This window comes from Emydura macquarii, unplaced genomic scaffold, assembly GCF_026122565.2.
Source record: "Emydura macquarii macquarii isolate MOO-44397 ecotype Brisbane River unplaced genomic scaffold, CSIRO-AGI_Emac_v2 contig_1876, whole genome shotgun sequence".
Taxonomy (NCBI): Eukaryota; Metazoa; Chordata; order Testudines; family Chelidae; genus Emydura; species Emydura macquarii.
Genome location: NW_027132013.1, coordinates 32,123,664 through 32,145,113, shown reverse-complemented (window position 1 = coordinate 32,145,113; position 21,450 = coordinate 32,123,664).

Genomic DNA, 21,450 nt, shown 5'->3' with positions numbered 1-21,450 from the left:
TTTTCAGAAGGAAAATGAAAGGGATTTAGAGCTTCCAAGGAAAGAAGAGTTTGCAGAGAAGCTAGCAGCACCAATTCTCTCTTGCCCCATAGTTTTTTGGTTCACTCCGCTCTCCTATAGTTTCTTCTCCCCCCTCCCAATTTCTCCACTCCCTTCCCTTCTGCTCTCCCTGCTCCTTCAGTCTTTTCCTTTTTCTGTATTCCCTGCATCCTTCTCTCTTCCTCTCATAGAGCTTTCTTCACTTATGCTCCTGAAACTCACTCTTCCCAGAGTCCTGGAGCCTGCTCCTTCCCCACCCCAAAAACCTTCTCCCTCCAGCCTTATCCTCTCTGGATCCTTCCCTTAATCCTACTCGTTCTTCTTTGAGTTTTCTCCACTGCTAGCATCTCATAAGAGGAGAGGGAGTTGGGTAGCAAAGTGGGAAAAAAGGAATAATAAAAACCCCTCCTTACCCAATCAAATTTAACTTGATCTCTAAAGATATAGGAAAACTTTTGCTTTCATAAGCTCTAGTGAACTTTTAAAAAATGTAACAAAAATCATGTATAAAAACTTTACACATGTTTAACAAAAGAATGTTTATCGCTGCATGTCCTTGGGTTTGTCTATGGAGTGACTCGCTTGAAGTCTGAAGGTGCCCCTGTTCTCTTTTGAGTATTCTTGACTTCTGAGGGCTGCTGGTGTTTTATCAACTGGGTATTTATGGACAAGGCAAGAACAAATGCAGAATGCATTAATTTCAGTGGCACTTATAAAGACTCTGCATAATTGCCCAAAGTGCTTTGCACACATGGAGTTTGCAATCTCCTGCACAGGCTATTTATTGTTGGGGGATGAGGAGCCTCCTTCCCACCTTCCCCCACCCCCATCAGCTTGCTCCCCATTTGGAACTTGCCTTTGCTCACCACTCTATCCCTATGTACTCACACAAGTTTGAACCTTAAACAATAATCTATGAATATGTTCCAAAGCAAAATGATCTTAATCTTGAAGCTCACATTGAGTAGATACAATACTATTCTTTTCCAGGATGAGCCGTTTACCACTGAGGTCTATAATTATTGCATTTTCTTTGTGAGATGTGTCCACAATTAACAGTATCAAAGCTGCTTTCTGCCATTGATTTGTAGGCAGAATTCCCAGTAATACTCCCAGAGAAGTGTAAGACTTCCATGTATAGACTGATGGCACACAATGGGCTTTATGATTTGTAAACACTGTCTGATTATAAAATAAGGTGAAACAATTGCCAAATTCTCTGTTGACTATTTATTGGCTGGCCTACAAGCTGCTGGATCATGTAAACCTCAAGAGTATCTACTTCTTTCTAGTCTTGATGGTTGTATATTCAAAAATTGAATGAAAAGCTTCCTTTGCATTTCTTCAGTTAAAACAAAACATTACTAATGTGTCCTTTAACACAGCTCTGAGAATTTATTCTTTTGCTCCTTTATTCTTTTTTCTAAAGTTTGACTGTCCTTGTCCCCTTTAAAATTTCTTATCTAAAGTTAAATTAATTCTCCCAACTGACAGGCAAGCCGCCACTGTTTTCTCTTCTGACATTTACTGTCAATTTTCAGTTACCTTCAAGCTTTTTTACTTTATTTCCTACCTTCTATTTCTTTTTCATGTTTTACAACTTCTCTGATTGCAAGATTTAGCTGCTTTTACTGAGGAGGGAACAAATTATGTATACTCAATAGAAGAGGCACAGGCCCCATCCCCTGGAGCAACAGAAAATGAGCAAAAGAACTCTAAAATAGCAAAACCTCACCATCTATTGATTATTTACTATTCTGATCCCAATTTCCAGGTAGTCGGCTGTAGTATTGTAAATTCTGTAACAGGAAACAAAAATTGTGGGTGGTGGTGATTGAGTTTTCACCAATGTTCAGAAACTACCTTTTTGTTTTAGTAATTTGTAGAAAGCTCGCTGTGATGTCCCTGTTCAAGGGACTATAACAAGAATGATTTTTTTTCTCATCTTTTTCACTCACCTTCCTGCATTTCATAGCCTGTGGTTCATATCAAAAGTTGTCATCTTTTGGAAGTTCTTTTTCTAATCCAGTTAGAGAAATCTCTCAAGCCTTATTTACTTCATACTAGAGGTAATTTTTAAGTCTCAGTGAGATCTAAAAAACAAGTCAAATTTGAATATTCTAGGATGGCACTTTCAAATGTGGTCTCTTAAGGTTTTAGTTAAGATCAAATCTCTCTTTTTAAAAATGATTACATTAAGATGCCCCATTGAGGACCAGATTGTGGACCAGCCTCCATAACTATACAGGGTTGTAAGAGGAAATAAGAACACCCCTGTGACCTATGTGGCCTCCCTGGATTTTAGGTCTTAGTGCATAGGCATAAGCAGGCACTATGCACCTGTTATTCCCCCGACCCAATGAGAAGATGTGAGGGGGATATGTAGCAAAATTGATAAAGAGGAGGCACACACACCTCACACTTTTCCTTTCAGCAGTGAGTGCCAGCAGCCAAATGATACCAGTGATAATATCAGCTGGTATCAGCAATGATGATAAAATAGGTTTCATGGTGAGGAGTGAGCAGCAGAACTCTTACAAAGAAAGGGATGACTCCCATGAGAAGAAGAGGAGGATAATGTTGTTAGTGGGAAAGGGGCTAAATGGCATCTCACACAGGTGACTCTTGCACTTCCTAGGAAAACTTGTAGGATTTGCACTGACTGCTTGACCATTGCCCTCTCTGCTGAGCCTGCCAACTAGCTTGCTAATTGTTTTGTGTATTTGTCCACTAGGAAATCAGATGAGACTATTAAATCATTTTACTTGAGTTACCAAACAAATGTCAGATGGTAACTACTTTCAGTCACTCTGACTAAGGTGCAATTCAAATTGGTGACATAAAGGTGAAAGACACTACATTCCATTATCAATTCCCTGAGCCATTCAGGCTCGTACTATTCTTTTCCCTCCAGTGAATTTTAGAGCTGCTAATACCTTAGCCAAGCTTCTCCTTCTAGCTGTGAGAGTGTCCCATACTCCTGTTTATGTAATTATTTCTTCCTTGATACTAGGCCCTTCTTTAGTACAGGGCCTTTTGTGCTAAATTCATTGTTAGTTTTGTGATGTGGCTAAATCTTCACTGAGACTTAGAATAAGACTATGAAATTTGTTTTACCTGACCTAAATCATATTTGAAATCAAGCCTCCAGAAGTGAGCAACTGATGAATTAAATCACTACATTACCTAAGCTCTTAGAGCATCATTAATTTTTAGAAAGTGTTGTGTTTTGCTTCCTCCAGTATCAAACTTCCAATATCAAAAGCATGTATAACTTTAAGATTAGTCCCTGCTCTATTTGTGGAATCTAGAGTTAACTGAGTCATAAAAGTGAATATTATTATTACTTTTAGGGCAGCATATGTATCTGCTATATTTAGGAGTTTAAAATACTATATATGGAATAGTAATGTTTTATTCCACAGTTGATTGGTGAGGCAATTCATTAAACTAATTCAAAGTCCTTTTTTATCATGTTAAGTGTCTTGAACTACTGTAGGTTGGAGAAAAGCACTTTACAGTGAAGTTAGTTAATTAAATCTCTTTAATATTTCAAGAGCAAGCCCCGTAAATCAGTATGATATGGCATAAAGAGCTTAAAATAATTCTTTACCTGTTAAACTAGTTTAAAATGTATATTGCCAATCCAGTTACTGTACATAAGCACAATATTCTCATGGAAATAAGTGATTTGAAAAATGCTAGTAGATATCACTTTCATTTTCCTTGAGTCAAATAGACATAATTTGGGGGTTGGAGAGGAATTTACCTTTCTCTGATATCCACATTTACTTTATTTCATTTTGATTTTTGAATTGGAATGTAATTCATCATACGAAAACGAGTCCAGTTTCCACAATGTGGAAGCCCAAATGGGGTATGTTCAGAAGCTGTTTAGAGCTTCTATTTGTAGGTCATCACCATAAAGAAAATAAGTCTGTTTTTTAAGTGAGATCAGTTGTTTGATTTTGAATCCATTCTCATACTCCAGCAAAACTGCTATGGGTTTCTCAATGGGAGTGGGTCCTACATTTAAACTGTAGAATAATTTTTAATAATGAAAGTCATACCATATTTATAGTCTACACACTGCAGCACCACTTTTCTAAAGTTTGCATCTGACCTTGATGCAGTTATGATGTCATAGTGATGAGTAAGTATGTATAGAAGACCAAGTGGCAGCTCTAAAAATGTCCATTATAGGAACATCTCTCAGGAAAACTATTGATGTATCCTGAGCTCCTGCTGAGTGGGCAGAAAGTCTTTGAGGAGGAAGGGTGTGGGCACCCATACCCAGTCGCAGGAAGTAATGCATCTGGAAGTCATCTCTGCAGATACAGCTTGGGTTTTCATTCTGTCTGCATAGGAAACAAAAAGTTGAGGGGATAGTCTGAATGAACAAGTAAAAGGCCAATGTTATGCAGATTATGCAGATTATGCAGGTTATGCAGATGTTCTTCTTCCAGACCAGAATGTGGTTTTGGGAAGAACATCAGGAGGTATGTAGTCTGACTAAGATGGAAAACTGATACTACTTTAGTTTAAAATTTAAAGTCTCAAAGCCACATTGTCCATTGAAAAAAATGGGTGTATGGAGGACCTGCCATCAATGTTTGTAGCTTGCCCACTTTTATAGTGGACATGACAACAAGGAAGGCCATCTTTTGAGACAAGTGGGATGAGGAGCAAGTAGCCAGCGACTCAAATGGATGACCCACAATAGCTGCTAATACAGTGTTAAGGTCCCAAAGTGGTACCGATGCTTTAATAGGTAGAAAAATTCAGGTAATTCCTTTGAAAGACCTTGCAGCCATAGGATTGGACAACACTGATCTCCCCTGAATAGGAAGGTGAATAGCTGAAAATGCTGCTAGATGAACATTTAGGGAATTTAGGGAAAGGCCTGGAGATTTTAGATGCAATAAATACTCTAAAATGTCCTGAATGCTAGGCCCTGCAGGCTGAATTATTTGACTATCAGCCTGCACCAAGAAATGTTTTCACTTAGCCAAATAGGTGGACCTACAGGATTTCTTTCTACTGTTAAGCAAAACCCTTTTCTTGGTCTAACCATTCAGAAGCCATCAGGTGCAGGCTGTTCAGATTTGGATATAGCACCTGTCTGTGATGCTGCAAGCGCAGATCTGTAAGACGCCGAGAGACAGCAAAGATCTTGTCTCAGTGAAGCTGGGGCAATAAGAATTATCTTGACATGATCCTGTCTCAATTTGTGAATGACTTGAAGGATTAGGGAAAATGCATACTGTAGGTATGCTCCTCATTTCAACAGAAAGGTATCAGTTAGCAAGACCCAACTGTGAACTGTTCAAGAACAGAACTGATGGCACTGCTGGTTGTCCCTTGTAGCAAAAAAGTCAACTGATGGAATGCCCCAGACTCAACAGAATCCTCAGCATGATGTTCTTGAGGGACCATTTGTGGTTGTGAGAGAACTTCCTGCTGAGAAAATTGGCCAACTGATTTTGGTAATCAAGTCAGCAACTGCTGGAGTGATGTCCTGCTTCATGCAGAAGTCCCATGTGCTGATTGCTTCCTGACAGAGCTATCTGGACCAAGCGCCTCCTTGTCTGTTTAGATAAAATAGAGGCAAAGTAGGTGAGGTAATATATTGTCTTGGAACAAATTCTGTTGATGAGAGAAACAAACTTCCAAGCTTACACAGAGCCCTTCTTCCTCAGACCTGAAGGAGAGCTCTGGGTAAGCTTGAAAAGTTCTCTCTCTCACCACCAGAGGTTGGTCCAAGAAAAGAAGACCGAGAGGTTTTCTAGTCCAGTCCCCTGCACTTATGGCAGAACCAACCATTATCTAGACCATCCTTGACAGGTGTTTGTCTAACCTGCGCTTAAAATTCTCCAATGATGGAGTTTCCACAACCTCCCTAGGCAATTCATTTCAGTCCTTAACTGCCCTGACAGTTATGAAGTTTTTCCTAATGTCCAACCTAACCTGTCCTTGCTGCAATTTAAGCCTACTGCTTCTTGTCCTATTCTCAGAGGTTAATGAGAACAATTTTTCTCCCTCCACCTTGTAACAACCTTTGATGTACATGAAAACTGTTAAAATGTCTCCCCTCAGTTGTCTCTTCTCCAGACAAAACAAACCCTTTTATTCAATCTTCCCTCATAGGTCATGTTTTCTAGACCTTTATTCATTTTTGTTGCTCTTCATGACTTTCTCCAATTTGTCCACATCTTTCCTGAAATGTGGCTCCCAGAACTGGGCCCAATACTCCAGTTGAGGTCTAATCAGCGTGGAGTAGAGTGGAAGAAATACTTCTCATGCCTTGCTTACAACACTCCTGCTAATACATCCCAGAATGATGTTTGCTTTTTTTGCAACAGTGTTGCACCATTGACTCATATTTAGTTTGTGATTCACTACGTCCCCCAGTTCCCTTTCTGCAGTATTCCTTCCTAGGCAGTCATTTCCCGTTTTGACTGTGTGCAACTGATAGTTCCTTCCTAAACAGAGTACTCTGCATTTGTCCTTGTTGAATTTCATCTTATTTACTGCAGGCCATTTCTCCAGTTAGTCCAGATCATTTAGAATTTTAATTGTATCCTCCAAAGCACTTGCAATCTCCCACAGCTTGGTTTCATCTGTAAACTTTACAAGTAGAGCCCTGTGTTTGTCACGGCCATGAAATTGGTGTCACAGATCATGAAATTGGCCCTTTCCCATGAAATCTGATCTCCCCTGTGCTGCTACGAGTGCCCAGCTGGGGGGCTCCAGCTGCTAGCCCCAGCCAGACTGGGTTGCTCCCAGCAGCACAGAGGAGATCAGACCCACCTCTGGTACCTCCCCCTGCTGCTGGAAGCTTTGGGGCCGGGCAGCAGTCCCAGTGGATCCTGCAGCCAGAGGAAGCTTCCAATCTCGCCCATGCTGTTGGGAACTCCCCAGCCGGGGCCCCAAGCTGCTAGGGCCAGCTGCATAAATCGTGTTGTTCTCATCATATAGTGATAACACTCTTTGAATGCCACTAGTATCTTCGGAGTATGTTAAACAGAAGCTAAATTACTAAAGTTAGACATTTTTAAAATACCAAGTCTAGATAACTTGCATCCAAGACTTTTAAAAGAGCTGGCTGAGGAGCTCACTGGACCATTAACACTGACTTTTAGTAAGTCTTAGAGCATAAGGCAAGTTATAGAAGACTGAAAGAAAGCTAATGTTCCCATTTTTAAAAGCATAAACAGGATGATACAGGTAGTTATAGGCCTGTCTGTCTGACAACAACCTCAGGTAAAATAATGAAGCGGCTGATACAGGACTCGATTAATAAGGAATTAAACGAATGTCATGTAATTAATGCAAATCAATATAGGTTTATGGAAAATAGCTAATGTGATGCATTTTTCCTGAGATTACAATTTTGGCTGATAAAGGTAAGAGTGTTGATGTAATATACCTAGACTTCTGCAAGGTGTTTCACATGGTACCTCATGACACTGATTAAAAAACTAGAACACGAAAAAATTAACATGGCACATACAAAATGGATTAAAAACTGGCTAACTGATAGATCTTAAAATGTAACTGTAAATGGGGAATTATCATCAAGCGGATGGGTTTCCAGAGGGGTCCCACTGGGATTGGTTCTTGGCTCTGTCATATTTAACACATTTATCACTGACCTGGAACAAAACATAAAATCATCACTGGTGAAGTTTGCACTTGTCCCAAAAATTGGAAGAATGGTAAATAATGAAGAGGATAGGTCACTGATTCAAAGTGACCTGGATCACTTGGTAAACTGGGTACAAACAAACAATATGCGTTTTAATATGGCTGAATGTAAATATATACGTATAGGAACAAAAATGTAGTTTATGGGATGGGGGACTGTTTCCTGGGAATAAATGACTGAAAAAGATTTGGGGACTGAGGTAGATGTCAGCTGTGGCCAAAAGAGATAATGCAATCATGGGATGCATAAACAGGGAATCTTGAGTAGAAGTAGAGTGGTTATTTTACTTCTGTATTTGGCACTGAGTCGACTGCTGCTGAAATACTGTGCCAGCCCACAATTGAAGAAGGATGTTGATAAATTGGGGAAAGCACAGAGAAGAGCAATAAGAATGATTAAAGGATTAGAAAACATGTATTATAGTGATAGATCCAAGGAGCTCAATCTATTTATTTTAACAAATAGAAGATTAAAGGGTGACTCATTTACAATCTGCAAGTACCTACATGGAGAAAAATATTTAATAGTGAGCTCTTCAATGTATCAGAGAAAAGTATAATATGATCCAATGGCTGGAAGTTGAAGGTAGGCAATTTCAGACTGGAAATAAGGTGCTAATATTTAACAGTGAGAGTAATTAACTATCAGAACAATTTACCAAGGATCGTGGTGGATTCTCCAACACTGACTAATTTTAAATCACAATTGGATGATTTTTTTAAAAAGATATTCTCTGGTAATTATTTTGGGGAAGTTCTATGGCCTGTATTCTACAGGAGATCAGCCTAGATGACCACAATGATACCTTCTGGTCTTGGAATCTGAGTCTATGAAAGGACATTTTTGCGATCAGATGGCCTTCTGCAAAAAAAAAAAAAAGTATTGAAATCTTCCCTTGCATTTTCAGGACGTTTATCTATGAATTTTGACAATGCCTCCCAGTTAAGAAAGTGATACTTAATGAAAGTAAAACAGCACTTGCTGATTAGGTCTATGCATTTGAAAAGATGAGGTGGAATAAATCTTTCCACCCAACGTGCCCACTGTTTTTGTCCCTCTTTCTTTGGGGGCTGACATGAACCACCTATACTTCAATCTCTCACTGGCAGTTGTAACCATGGAGGAATTTGGGGCCAGATGAGAGTAAAAGCATTCAAATTCTTGGGAGGGAGCGTGGGAACCCTTGTCTGTACATTTAGTTGTGGGAGGCACTAAAGCTGGGTATTCCACAAGTCATTTGTTGGCTTCAAAAGGGCCTCATTAATTGGAAGAACTACTCTTCCTTGGATTGCCCCCTAAAGAATATCCAGCAGTTTGTGGGTATTCCTTTGCAGTAGCTCAGTTTGTATACTGAAAACAGAGGCCATCATAAAAAATAAATCTTGGTAGGATTTATAACCTTCTGGGAGTGGTGAGGAGGAGCCTGGGACCACTGAGTCATAAGGGGAGGACAAAGATAAATTAACAGGAGCCGAAGTAGCTTCCAATAATGGCATGTCCTATTGGAGCCATTGGCTGGGTGTGCTAACCTCTGCTCGTATTTCTTATCTATGGAGTTCTGTTGTGGAAGGTTCAAGGGACCTTCTCATCAGGTGGGGTGGAGACTGAGACCTGAAGAATCTAGGAACTCCCCAGGGATTCCACAGGGGCCAGTGTGGGAGGGAACAGGGCACAGAAGACTAAAAGATGTTAGGCCATGCTGATCTGTATTACTATATGATCAGTATCGGAGTCAGTTGGCACAGGAGGTGCCCAACCCATGGGGCTACTGGAAGCCCTAATCTGTCCAGTGCCTGGAGGGATGATGATAATGTTGGTACCAATGAGAGCATGGAGTTTGTATTGCAAACACTTCTCAAGACATAGAAGGTCTCACAATGCAGTCTGGTACCAGAAAAGACTTCACAGGCAGTGAAGTCTCTACTGAGCATGTGCAAACTGTGATTTTTTTGGAGACATAACTTCTCCAAATTTGGGCTGATTTTCATGGGGACCAAAAAGACACATCCCTGATGCAATGGCCATCACCTTGCCAAATTCAATTTCTTGGTCCAAAGTATGGGGGCACTAGAGCTGTCCAAAGAAAAGGTCACCAGAATTTAACAAGGTGTCGTGGGTCTCTACTCACCACTGGGATGCTTCCTTGTGGCTGCGTCTAGGTAATAGCTCCAGTCCATCTGATACCCCCTTCTGTCTCTTGTTCGTGCTGTGGCCCCTCTCACATGCTCCAGAAGTTGCAGTGCTTCCTCTTCATGACTCAGGATGCTCCCATTTCATGGCTTGACCCCCCAGCCAGGCCACTATAATTATCCCCTTCTGGGGTATCAAAGTTTCACTGTACTGTCTGTCCAGGTATTGTTCCCAGCAGTCCTCCAATTCAAGTCTATGCCACTTGGCCAGTGGGTGGGTAGGGGAACCCTGGCCTGTCCACTACTCCGGGTTCCAGCCCAGGGAGCCTTCAATCCGCAGCTATGGTCTGCTCCATCCAAAAATCCTACTGGCATTTCCCTAGGTTGCTCCTATTCCATCTTTATCAGGCTTCTTTCTTTACCACCCCCTTGAGTAAACCCTTCCTTCATAGCCAGGGTCCCAGAACTTCTACTTCCTTCTTAGATTTCCTCCTTTTCCCTCTCTAAACCCAGAGTGATTGCAGGCATCCATGATGTCCTCCCTTCCTGGCCTTATACCAGCCCCACCAGCTCCTGCTCAACTGGGCTCCATCCTCAGTCAGGGATTGTCTGGCAAGCCTAAATCTCCCTCAGGTGTGGCCTATCAGGTTACTCAGCCCCTTCTGAGCCACGTTAACCCTTTCTGATCTAATGAAGGTGAACATCCCATCATACTTGATCAAAACAGTGTTTTTTCGCTAGTCTTGTTCTCTGAAATGGCTACATTATTTTGGCTGAAATTTTCTAAAATCATTAAGCATGAGGCAGAAAACAGGCATGTAAAATGTCATCCCAAACAGTTAAAGTTTGGAACATTTATAAGCAACTAAAAACAGGCGATTATTATGGGAGGTGTTTGGCAACTTTAACAATAGGTGGCACTACTAATCATGGTTATAATTAGTGGTAGCCATTGTGCTTGTTGCTGTACAAATACAAAGTTAGAAACAATAGGGGTGATATAGAAATAATCAAAGTTTTGTTGGTATGTTCTTGTTTGGCTGGCTAGTTCTTGGAATAGCATTCACAACTGCACATTCTACAGCACATTTATGAAAGGAAAGACACAGAAATTCTTAGAGATTGCAAGACAAACAAATAAATATGGAATGAAATTGAGCATACTTGGGGAAAGTCCAGGCCTGATGGTCCAAGAATGCTCCATTGCCTCTACATCCACTGTAGAAAGAGCAGCTCCAAGATATTAGTATCTTGATCCTGCAATGTACAACAGAAAAATGTTTGGAATCCCAAATGCCAGCAAAAACATCTAGTCATGTATGAAAAAAACTATCAAAAACCTCCAACATAGGGAGTCTCTATCATATTTAATATTTCAAAGAAATGTTTTCCATACTATGGAATATCACATACTAAAAATGTCTTCCTGCCAAAGTACTGTTCTAAATTATTAGATTTTACTTTCAATTTGTAGTCCCTGGACAACACTTCCCAAGAACAAAGCAGCTTCTTTGCTTTTTCTTTTGCTCATTGTTCTGAAGTAGCAAATCCTGAACATATAAACAAACTCTACTGTTTGACTAGCAGAGTTATAGCTTATAAGAAACTTCCAGCTTTCTACACCCCCATGCAACAATAAAGATTAATGATAGCTAAATCAATCTGTCAAAGACCTGGAGACAGTTATATAGTAACTAAGTAACAGCTAGAAACAAAAACAAAAATATCTGATGTCATTAGCATTAAATAGGTTGAGAGGGGTGAGAGAGCAAAAGAATAACTAAATCTAAATAATGAGGAATTAGGTGACAGTGGTATGTAAATATGTAGCCGTTTTAATGCGGAAGTAAGCAGAAGTATTGCTAAGGCATTTTACAAGATACTCTACACTGTTTCTTGATGATAAGGTTTTAAAGTAACTTTATAAGCTCTTCTTCTGTGTTGTGACAGGATTATTTCTGCACCTCTGGAACTAAACTTGAAAAAAAAAAAAAAAGTGTTTTTTTTTAAATCTGCCTGGCAAGTCTGGTTCAAATGGCCAAGAAAGAAGTTTGTATGTGTGATATTGAGGTGATATTCACAGTGTAGAGGTAGCCCCTTCCTCAGAAACACCTTCCGTTGTGACTGCCTGGTCTCTACTGATTCTCTCCACTGTACTCCAGAAGTACTATACCAGATTTGACCAATGATTCATTTAAACAAGTATCCTGTCTCTGACAGTTGCCAGACATAGAGGCTTCAGAGGAAGTTATATCAGAAAAAAAAAAATGGTCCATAGGAGAAGTTCTTTCCTAACCTCAGCCAGTGAGTGGCTGCTTCATGCCCTGAAGCATTAGGGCTTTTAATCCTTTATATGTTTTTTTATCCTGTCTGCTATAACTGGATTTTCTTATTAATATATAAAGGTCTAATTTTTTTTTCCTGCTAAGCTCTTGGCCTCAATAATTCCTTGTGGGCAGTGAGTTCCATTGGTTAATTATGTGTTGTATAACAAGTATTTCCTTTTATCTTTTAAATGGATTGCCTTTTACCTTAATTGGGTGTCCCCTAGTTGTAGTCTTAGGACACAGGATTTTAGGATGCCTAAATGACCTAATCTAATGTATTATATTAAATACCTTCATATCACTTATTTGTCTTCTATCTGAAATATATAGTCCAAAAATGTTTTCACCTCTTTTAATATGAACATCTTTCCATGCCTCTATCCATTTACTATATATATCTATATTGTCTATTCTATTTTCTATTTATATATTTTATGCTCTATTTCAATTTTCTCTATTTTTCTATATTTCTTTAATTTTCTAATGACCCCAGTTTTCTGTATCTTTTTTGTGAGGCGGTGACCAGAACTGAACACATTATTGGAGTGAGAGTGCACCATCAAAGTACAGAAAGGAATTATAATATTTACAGTAGTTTTTGCTATTCCTTTCTTAGTATTTTTGGCCTACACATTAGCAATCAGTGATTGGTTTTACTCTGAAATATTTCAGAAATAGGTATTAACATTTGTTACTGAAATCCAAATATATGCAGAACACCATTTCACTTCTGTGGAAGTGGTGTGGGGAAGGGGCCGTAGGATCAACCCCTACGCCTTAAACCACCACTGCAATATAGCAATTTTTAAGCATTCACTGTACAATGCTTTTAAATTAGAGAAAACTGAATTGATCTTGTCTGAAGAGACAATTTCATTCATATGTCTTTTATTCCTATTCTATTCCCAATACTTCACAGCTAAGCAATAATATCTGACTTTGTGAGGCATGAATTTAAGATCAAGTGATTATATAATCCTTAATGTGGTACTGCTAGACAGTATTAGCAGGCTGAACTATTTATTTCTAGTACATTATGGCTCTTTTTAAAACAAAAATACAGTACTTCAATGGAAAAAAAGTTTCTTTGGAATCTTAAGATTCCAAGTCACAATATACTGTCCAGTGTCATTATAGTCTTGAGTTTTCATTGACTTAGAGTCACTTGTACTCTTTTCTGAAAGCCATAGCAAACTCCAGGGCTTGTGATAACCATACCCCTTGCATGCTGGAGGCATTTGTTCTAGCCTTCTACTTGGTACTTCTCTACCTGCCTGAAGTGTGCAATTATCTCACAGAAACCTCATGTTTTATCATGTATGTTTTAATCCTAATAATATTTTCAAAAAAATTCTTCCTAGCTAAAAAGATAGGATACATGTTAATAGAAAGTATTAATTTTCAGGAGGTAATTTTTGTAGCATGTGTGGAGTTGTGATAGGGATTAAAAATAAAAAAGGTAATTTAGTAATAACAAATATTTAAGAGTTCTAATACCCTCCAAACAAAAAAATGTTTGTTACTGTACAGTTAAGAATGAGAATTAATTATATTTCATTTACACAATTTGCTTATCCTAAGCTCTTGGCAATTACAACTTTAAAAACATATATAAGAATAATAATTCAAAATATGACAATGTCCTTGCTAAATAACTATAAAAACCGCTGATATCCTCCCTATTCACCCTATCCCCTCAAAATAAGCCCTGGCCAATTAAGCTATTCACCATTTCCTGAAGTCCAGCAAATTCACCTCTTCAGAACTGAGGTGAGCAGAATGCCAGAGCTAAGGTCCCTGTACTGAGAATGCTTGTAACTGGAGGCCAAAAAAACAAATCCAGAGACAGTTAAGCTCCACCATCCCTGCAGATCTAGATTCATAGATTCAAAGGCCAGAAGTGATCATAGTAATCATCTAATCTGACCTCCTCTATAACACGGGCAGAAAACTAATTGTGATATATCTGAAAGGAGTTGTGGCCTCTAAGATACACAGTTTCCAAACCATGTAGGGCTTTATATATCAAAATAACACCTTACATTGTGTCCTGAAGTGAAAAAAAAGCCAGTGAAATCTCTGGAGACCAGGGTAAATTGTGCCCTCTGCTATAAGTATTACATCTTGCACTAGCTGAAATCTCTAAATGGTGTTCAGGAGTGGCCCCAAGTAAAGCACATTGCAGTAATTCAACCTGGCGGTGACTGTGGTGAAATATGAACGTATGAAATAAAAGGATATATTAATCTAGCCAGCTAGCCAGCTAGCTTTCATCCAAACACCAATCTTGACCATACATTGGGAAAGCTGGTTGTTTCCACTGGATCCAGACACAGACACCAAGATGTTTGTCATCAGAAACCATATATGCTTTGGTGTCAAAATACACCCTTCCTCTCCTGAACCTTCAAGTCACCATGGTTCACTGACAGTCTGTATTTTGCCTACCAAAAGAAGGCTGAGGAGATATGATTGCTCTCTATAAATACATCAGAGGGATAAATACCAGGGAAGGAGAGGAATTAAGTTCAGCACCAATGTGGACACAAGAACTCATGGATATAAACTGGCCATGAGGAAGTTTAGACTTGAAACTGGACAAAGGTTTCTAACCATCAGGAGTGAAGTTCTGGAACAGGCTTCCAAGATGAACAATGGGGGCAAAAAATGTAGCTGGCTTCAAGACTGAGCTTGATAAATTTATGGAGGGTATGGTATGATGGGACAGCCTAATTTGGTAATTAACTGATCTTTGACTACTGGCGGTAAATATGCCCAGTGGCCTGTGATGGGATATTAGATGGGGTGGGTTCTGAGTTACTACAGAGAATCCTTTTCACGTGTGTGGCTGGTGAGTCTTGTCCACATTCTCAGGGTTTAGCTGATTGCGATATTTGAAGTCAGTAAGGAATTTTACAACATTGGCAGATGTTGTAGGCGGTTTTCATCTTCCTCTGAAGCATGGGGCACAGGTCACTTGCTGGTGTATTCTCTGTACCTTGACGTCTTTAAACCAGGACTTCAGTCACAGGTTAGGGGGTCTATTACAGGAGTGGGTGGGTGGAGTTCTGTGTCCTGCATTGTGCAGGAGGTCAGACTAGATGATCATAATGGTCCCTCCTGATCTTAAAATCTATGAGTCGATGAGACTGTGAGAGAAGCACAAAGGCACAATTCTAGAACGTTGTAGCTGCAAAACACATGCTGGATCCCTTAGAAAATAGCATCAGTGATGGTTCAAGGACGGAGCGAAGGGAACAGTGTTTTTCCTAAAAATCAGGTTTTTCAGCAAGCAAAGATCCTAAACTTTAAGATCACACAGCATGAGAAGGGAGAGCCCAGTGGTTAGGGCACTTGCTTGTGATTCAGGGCAGGTGACTTCGATTCAATTCCCTACTCTGCCACAGATTTCCTGTGTGACTTTGGACAAGTCACTGTTGTAGTAATTTATATGGGACCAAAGAGTCAAAGGTGTTAATATGACCCTGATGTTGTCCAATATTAAACAGCCTTCAACAATACAAGGATCAAGGTTTGGTATACAGAGACCTCAGCCTGCTTGATACCATGGCAAACATAATTAAATATCCTTTTAACCTTTTACTGAAGGTACAGAAAAGAAGTTAAAAGAACAGTTAAAATTTGAACTGTAAAGTTTTAAGTAAGACTTTCATTTTAACAACATCTCTTGTTCCCTTTTCCTTTAGTTGTAAAGAGATTTTAGAAAGAAAACTCCTTTTCAAACAGTCCTTTAGAAAGTTTAGATGGTATCAAAGATAATATTAATTGTCCTTTTTGGGGAAGAGAAACAAAGTTAGTTGAAACTGGCTGGATCCGCTGTTGTTGCTGTTATTGTTAAAGTCCAATCCCATTTCCTATAGAACAAGACAAAACAAACAAGAAGGGAAAGAAAAGAATAGCAAAGACAGACATATAGCTTCTGTCTCTGGTGTTGATTCTCACCAGCAATCTCACTGCTAGAAAAACCTAGGCACAATACACGGCCTTATCAACTTCACCAAGGCCTGGCAAACTTGTACCAGCATTGGGCTGTTTAGCGTATTACTTTTAGCTGCCTTTCTGGACAAAGGCTTACAGCAAATATGTTGCAAAATATATAGTCTTGGCTGGCAAAGCCAGATTCATTAAACAGAAGGCAAAAGGAGAGACATAGGAAAGAAAAGAAATAAGGTAGGGAAGCAATGAGGGAACAATGCTGGGAAGTATGACAAAGTCTCAGGTGATGTTTGGGATTTAGCTGGAGCCAATGGAGGTGGCAATGCCATCTGGGTTTCCTACCATGGTCCAGTCTAGTCAGAATATCACTTAGGATCTGGATAATGAAGACACAGTGATGTCATGGAGGATCCCAGGGGTCCCAGGAGACAGCAGGGGTGGCAGCCATGATGGTAAAAACTTGCTGCAGTGGTTGTTGGCAGATGGCTGCTTCCTCTGCTAATTTTTCCCCTAAAGTGTTTTCTTATTAAGATCCCAAAAGGCAGTGTTGGGTGGAATAGTCCATCCTCTCATTGTTTTGTCCACCAATAGGCCTAAATTCTGACACACCAACTTTGGCTCATGGATTTCCGTTCCCATACTTCTCTTCTCCCAGGCACATTCTTAACAGAGTCCTTGAATTATATCAGTAACCCTTTTTGTTTAGATTAATTCAGTCTTTCTGCCTCCCTTTTGCACCTTCTCCCATCAGCATTTATTGTGACACTTTATAAACTTGTATCCACTTATTACAGCTGAACTCATAATTAGAGTAAATTTGTAGGCCTAATTATTACAACATCACTTAGGCCAAAACTCTTAAAGATATTTAAGCTTCAGTCCACTCAGCATTGCACCATCTTACCTGTAGGCAGCCTGCTGCCCTGTGGAATTCTCAAGCCTGATGCTCAGGCTCCACAGACAAAGCATGAGGAGAGTTTGGAGCATAAAGAAGGGATTTTCAGAGGCCTCCCAGCTAAACTAACCTGGAGTGAAATGCCAAAGAGAATGGCGATGAGAGGAGAGGGGCTAAGGTGACTAAACAGCTGACCTGCACCTGGCTGATGGGTCAGAAATACATGCCTCTCTGCTCATCTGCACACCTTTGCTGGATTTAGGCATCTAAGCCATGTCAGCTGCCTAGGTAGCCCATGTCTTTGCAGCCGAAACACTTTTTCTCTTGGTCTCCTGCACATACTCAATAGCTCTCTCACCTAAGCCCAACATTCCCCTGTACCCCCAGCTGTCTTTTGTGTGGGTGCTGAGCTGCCAATTGGTGGCCTACATCTGGCCCTCCTGCTATGGGATCTGAAAGGAACTAGGTCTTAGTGTGCTCAGAACATATTTGTTGCATCAGCTCCCACTGGTTAGATAGACATTTCCCCACCTAGTCTGAGATTCCCGTTTTGGGGTCTCTAGGACTTCAGCCTGAGCTAGGACTGTGAGCTGCTCATTACCACTTTAGCTGTGGAGCCAGTGCTTAGGTGACTCTGCGAATGGGGTTAGGCAGCAGTTGCACAGCAGCTTTGAAAATGTCAGAAAGGGGTAAAATGGTGGACCTTTAAGGATCTGGCCTTAGTCTCTCTGTGCCTTAGTCCCCCATTTATAAAATGGGATAATAGCACTTTTCTACCTTGCAGGATTGTTGTGAGGATAAATATGTTGCGATTGTGAGCTGCTCAGATACTATGGTAACGGGAACCAAATAAATACCTAAGAGAGATAGAAAGAAACCACAATCCATATCCATAACCCTTCACACTGTCCATTATGCATGATGGTAGTTTTAAAGCCACAGGGTAAAATATTCAGAGGCGCCTGAGTGACTTAGGAGCCTAAGTCTCATTGAATGTCAATTGGAGTTAGGATCCTAAATCACTTTAGGTGCTTTTGAAAATATTACTTACAATCTAGCCCTAAGTAATTAGAAAACTGTTAGAGACTTAAAAGATGACTGATCTTGTAGGGAGAAAGCATTTCATTAAAATAAATGTACCAAAATGATTTATTGGAATAAAGGATCATTGAGGAAAGCTTCAGATTCTTGTGTGGAGAATAGTTTTATAAACATTCCTTTCCCACAATAAAATGTAGTGGAATCATTCTCTCCTCTCCTTGCAGTAGTACTCACTTGAGGCACTGTTGAAAGTGTGGCTGAAGGTTAACAATACTGTGTTTGAAAATGCTTCTTGTTTAGATAAATCTCCAGGCTGTGGTGGCTTGTTTTTTTTGTTTATTTAAGTAATGTTGTCACTAAGATCAGATGATCACATGGGCATTAAAGGAACGTAGGAGAGCTTTTTTAAGAAGAGGGTAATTTTTATGTAGATAAAGTAGAAATGACAATTTACAAGATGAAAATGGGAATATATTCACTTTCAGAACTTTATTAATATTATTAACACTTGTATTGCAGGAATATCCACATACCCTCATCAGAGTCAAGGACCCATCATCATCAAGGTGCTATACAAACACATGCAAATATTGACAGGCAAATATATGAAAATACTACAGGATTACAGGATATAGACATGTATATGCTTAGATTGGTTGAATGGCCTCCTTCTATCCTACCTCAAAAGTTTGTTACCACTAGAGGGCTCAAAATTGCCCTCTAAGGTGTATATTTGTATATCAAAGATACTTTGTAAAATCTGATACATTGAAAAGGTAGTTTTAAATATTCTGTTTTATTTTAAAGATTATTTTAAAAATTAGAACTTGCAGCTATTTTTGGATTGTTATATGATTTCTTCTGACCGATTCAATTCTTTGAAGAGTTTTTTTATTAATCATCATGAACTTTAACTTGCAAAGAATCTATGTTTTCCTTAATATAATTATAACTTTCAACATTGTTCTCAGAGATAAGATGTTTGATGCTAGAATTCATATGAAATTTCCACTTTGTCAAATATCACCTTCCGGCCAAATCCAAGTCAAGTACTGGAAACAGTCATGATAAAACATGATGCTGACTACCCTGATTGGTCCCTGCTATGATCATATGTTTCATTAAGTTATCTTGGTGACATTGAATAACATGGGCATAGTTCATTACGGGCATAGTTCATTTTTCATAAACAGCTTTGCACAGAATGTCCTGCAATACAATGTCATAGAATCTATCATGCTGAGTATCTCTGCTTGCAGATGTGACACACTCTCCTGGGAAATCTTACACGCTCTAAATACATTAAGTGTTCCTTGAAAGCTGATATCTTTTACTGATGTGAGAATTATGTTTGAGAGGTGGTTTTGAACTGTTTTAAAGTAATGTATTATTTTTTCCATGGTGTGGCCCCCACTTCTACTTCTTTGATGGGTATCCTCTTGTCCTGTTAAAAGGCTATATATCCCCTACTCACATCCTTTAACCCAACTTGCTTATCAGCCCAGGTTAATTAAAATAAAATTTAAAGCATCATTTGGTGTATACAGAAGTTTTTCTCAATTATTTTTTTAAATATCAGCAAATTTATATTGTTTTTATTACGTGGTGATTCTAAAGAAGCTAATGTTCTGCGAGCTGTGAAGTCTCAGATGATAATTATCAGTAATAATAATTTATACTGTTATAGAGACTTTGATCTGACATGTCAACATGCTTTACAATTTTTGTGGGTTTGTTTGTGTGGTTTTTTCAAAGAAAAAAGAAAAAGGAAAAAAAAATTCTTAAAAAAATGCTTCAGGCTTCAGCACTTCAAAGTTCTGCCGGTTTACAAAAAAACCACAAAACCAACCCTACTCCAATTTGACTGTACACATGAATAAAATCTACTCAAGTGAAAGATAATTTGAAAGCTTGGACTCCTTTTTTACACTATCTTTCAAACCCTTATTCACAAAATAGTCTCATTTGAATTCAGTTGAACTACACATCTGAGGACTACTTGTCTAAGTTTTAATATGGTTGGACTCTATAATGTATACTAAAAATACAAGAAAATTAAATGCAAGAACCATGGCTAATTCAACATTAAGGATACACAGTTAAAATAGCCAGGAAATGTAAAAGTTAAGTTTTCTACTCACATGTAAACTTGATCAAACTGAAAAACGTAGTATATTGTATTCTTATTTTTCTTACTAGATGTACCATAAATGTTACACATGTATATTTTTAGCCAAGTTAGCTTTGCTATAGGAACCTCAACTCTTGCATTTCCTACTTTTTAAAATTTAATTGTAATTAATTAATTAGTTGTGTGCAATGGCGGAACCTTACCATTTCAATAAATAATTATGACTATTTTTCTTTTCTGTTTTGCGTTTTATACATTCTTAATTCTAAACCTGTTATCTGGACTGGAATTGGAAGCCTACAGGACACACACAGCTTTGGCTGGCAGTTATTTCAAATTACTGTATCTTGTTACTATTAGACTGGGCTGGCTGGCATTTTGTATCACTGCCCCATTAGTAGCTTGGAGCAAATTCCCTGGAATTTATATCATAAGCTGACATATATCTCAGATCATTCTGGCAATATTAGACTAAAAATTGTACTTTTACAAATTTAGGGTCCAATTCTGCAACTGGAGGAGGACTTCTGCACGTGCATAGAGCCTACCGAAGTCCGCAGAGCTCAGCACAGATACAGAGATCCAACCACATGGAGTCAATTGTAGGATCAGGAAAATTTTCATACTGGCACAAAAACGGGCATACATCAGTTCTAGTAATTTTCTTACACTTAAAATATCATTATAGCCCTCTCAGAATAATTTGTCATTGAACAGGGAGATAAGTGGACTAAGTGTTTACAATAAAATGAATATGTAACTTATACCTAGAATTTTGCTGATTGATTTTTAAACGTGTCAACCTACTCTATTTCTTTTTCAGAAGAAATATATTAAAGTTAACTCCTCTGTGCTATTCAGGATAAGTATTTAGCATTAGTAATATAATAATAAATAAAGTGGAAACATCATTAATGCTCACACAAATCCCTCATTCTACAAAAAATTAATGGTGGGTGCACTGGACCACACATGTGGCTCTCTTGGTAAGATTGAGGCCTTATCTATTAACTCAATAGGTGCATTTTCGTCTATCATTTTAAAATTAACTAAAAAGCAGTATTGTACCACTACAGTTGTCTCCTACTGTCTCACACAAATTACAGTTCAGTGTATTTCAAATTAAATTCTTCATTGCAATTTGTCAGCTACACAAATTAGAGAAGAATAGGTTATATTTAGATCTATATATATATATGTATGACTCTGTATCTGTGTCTAAG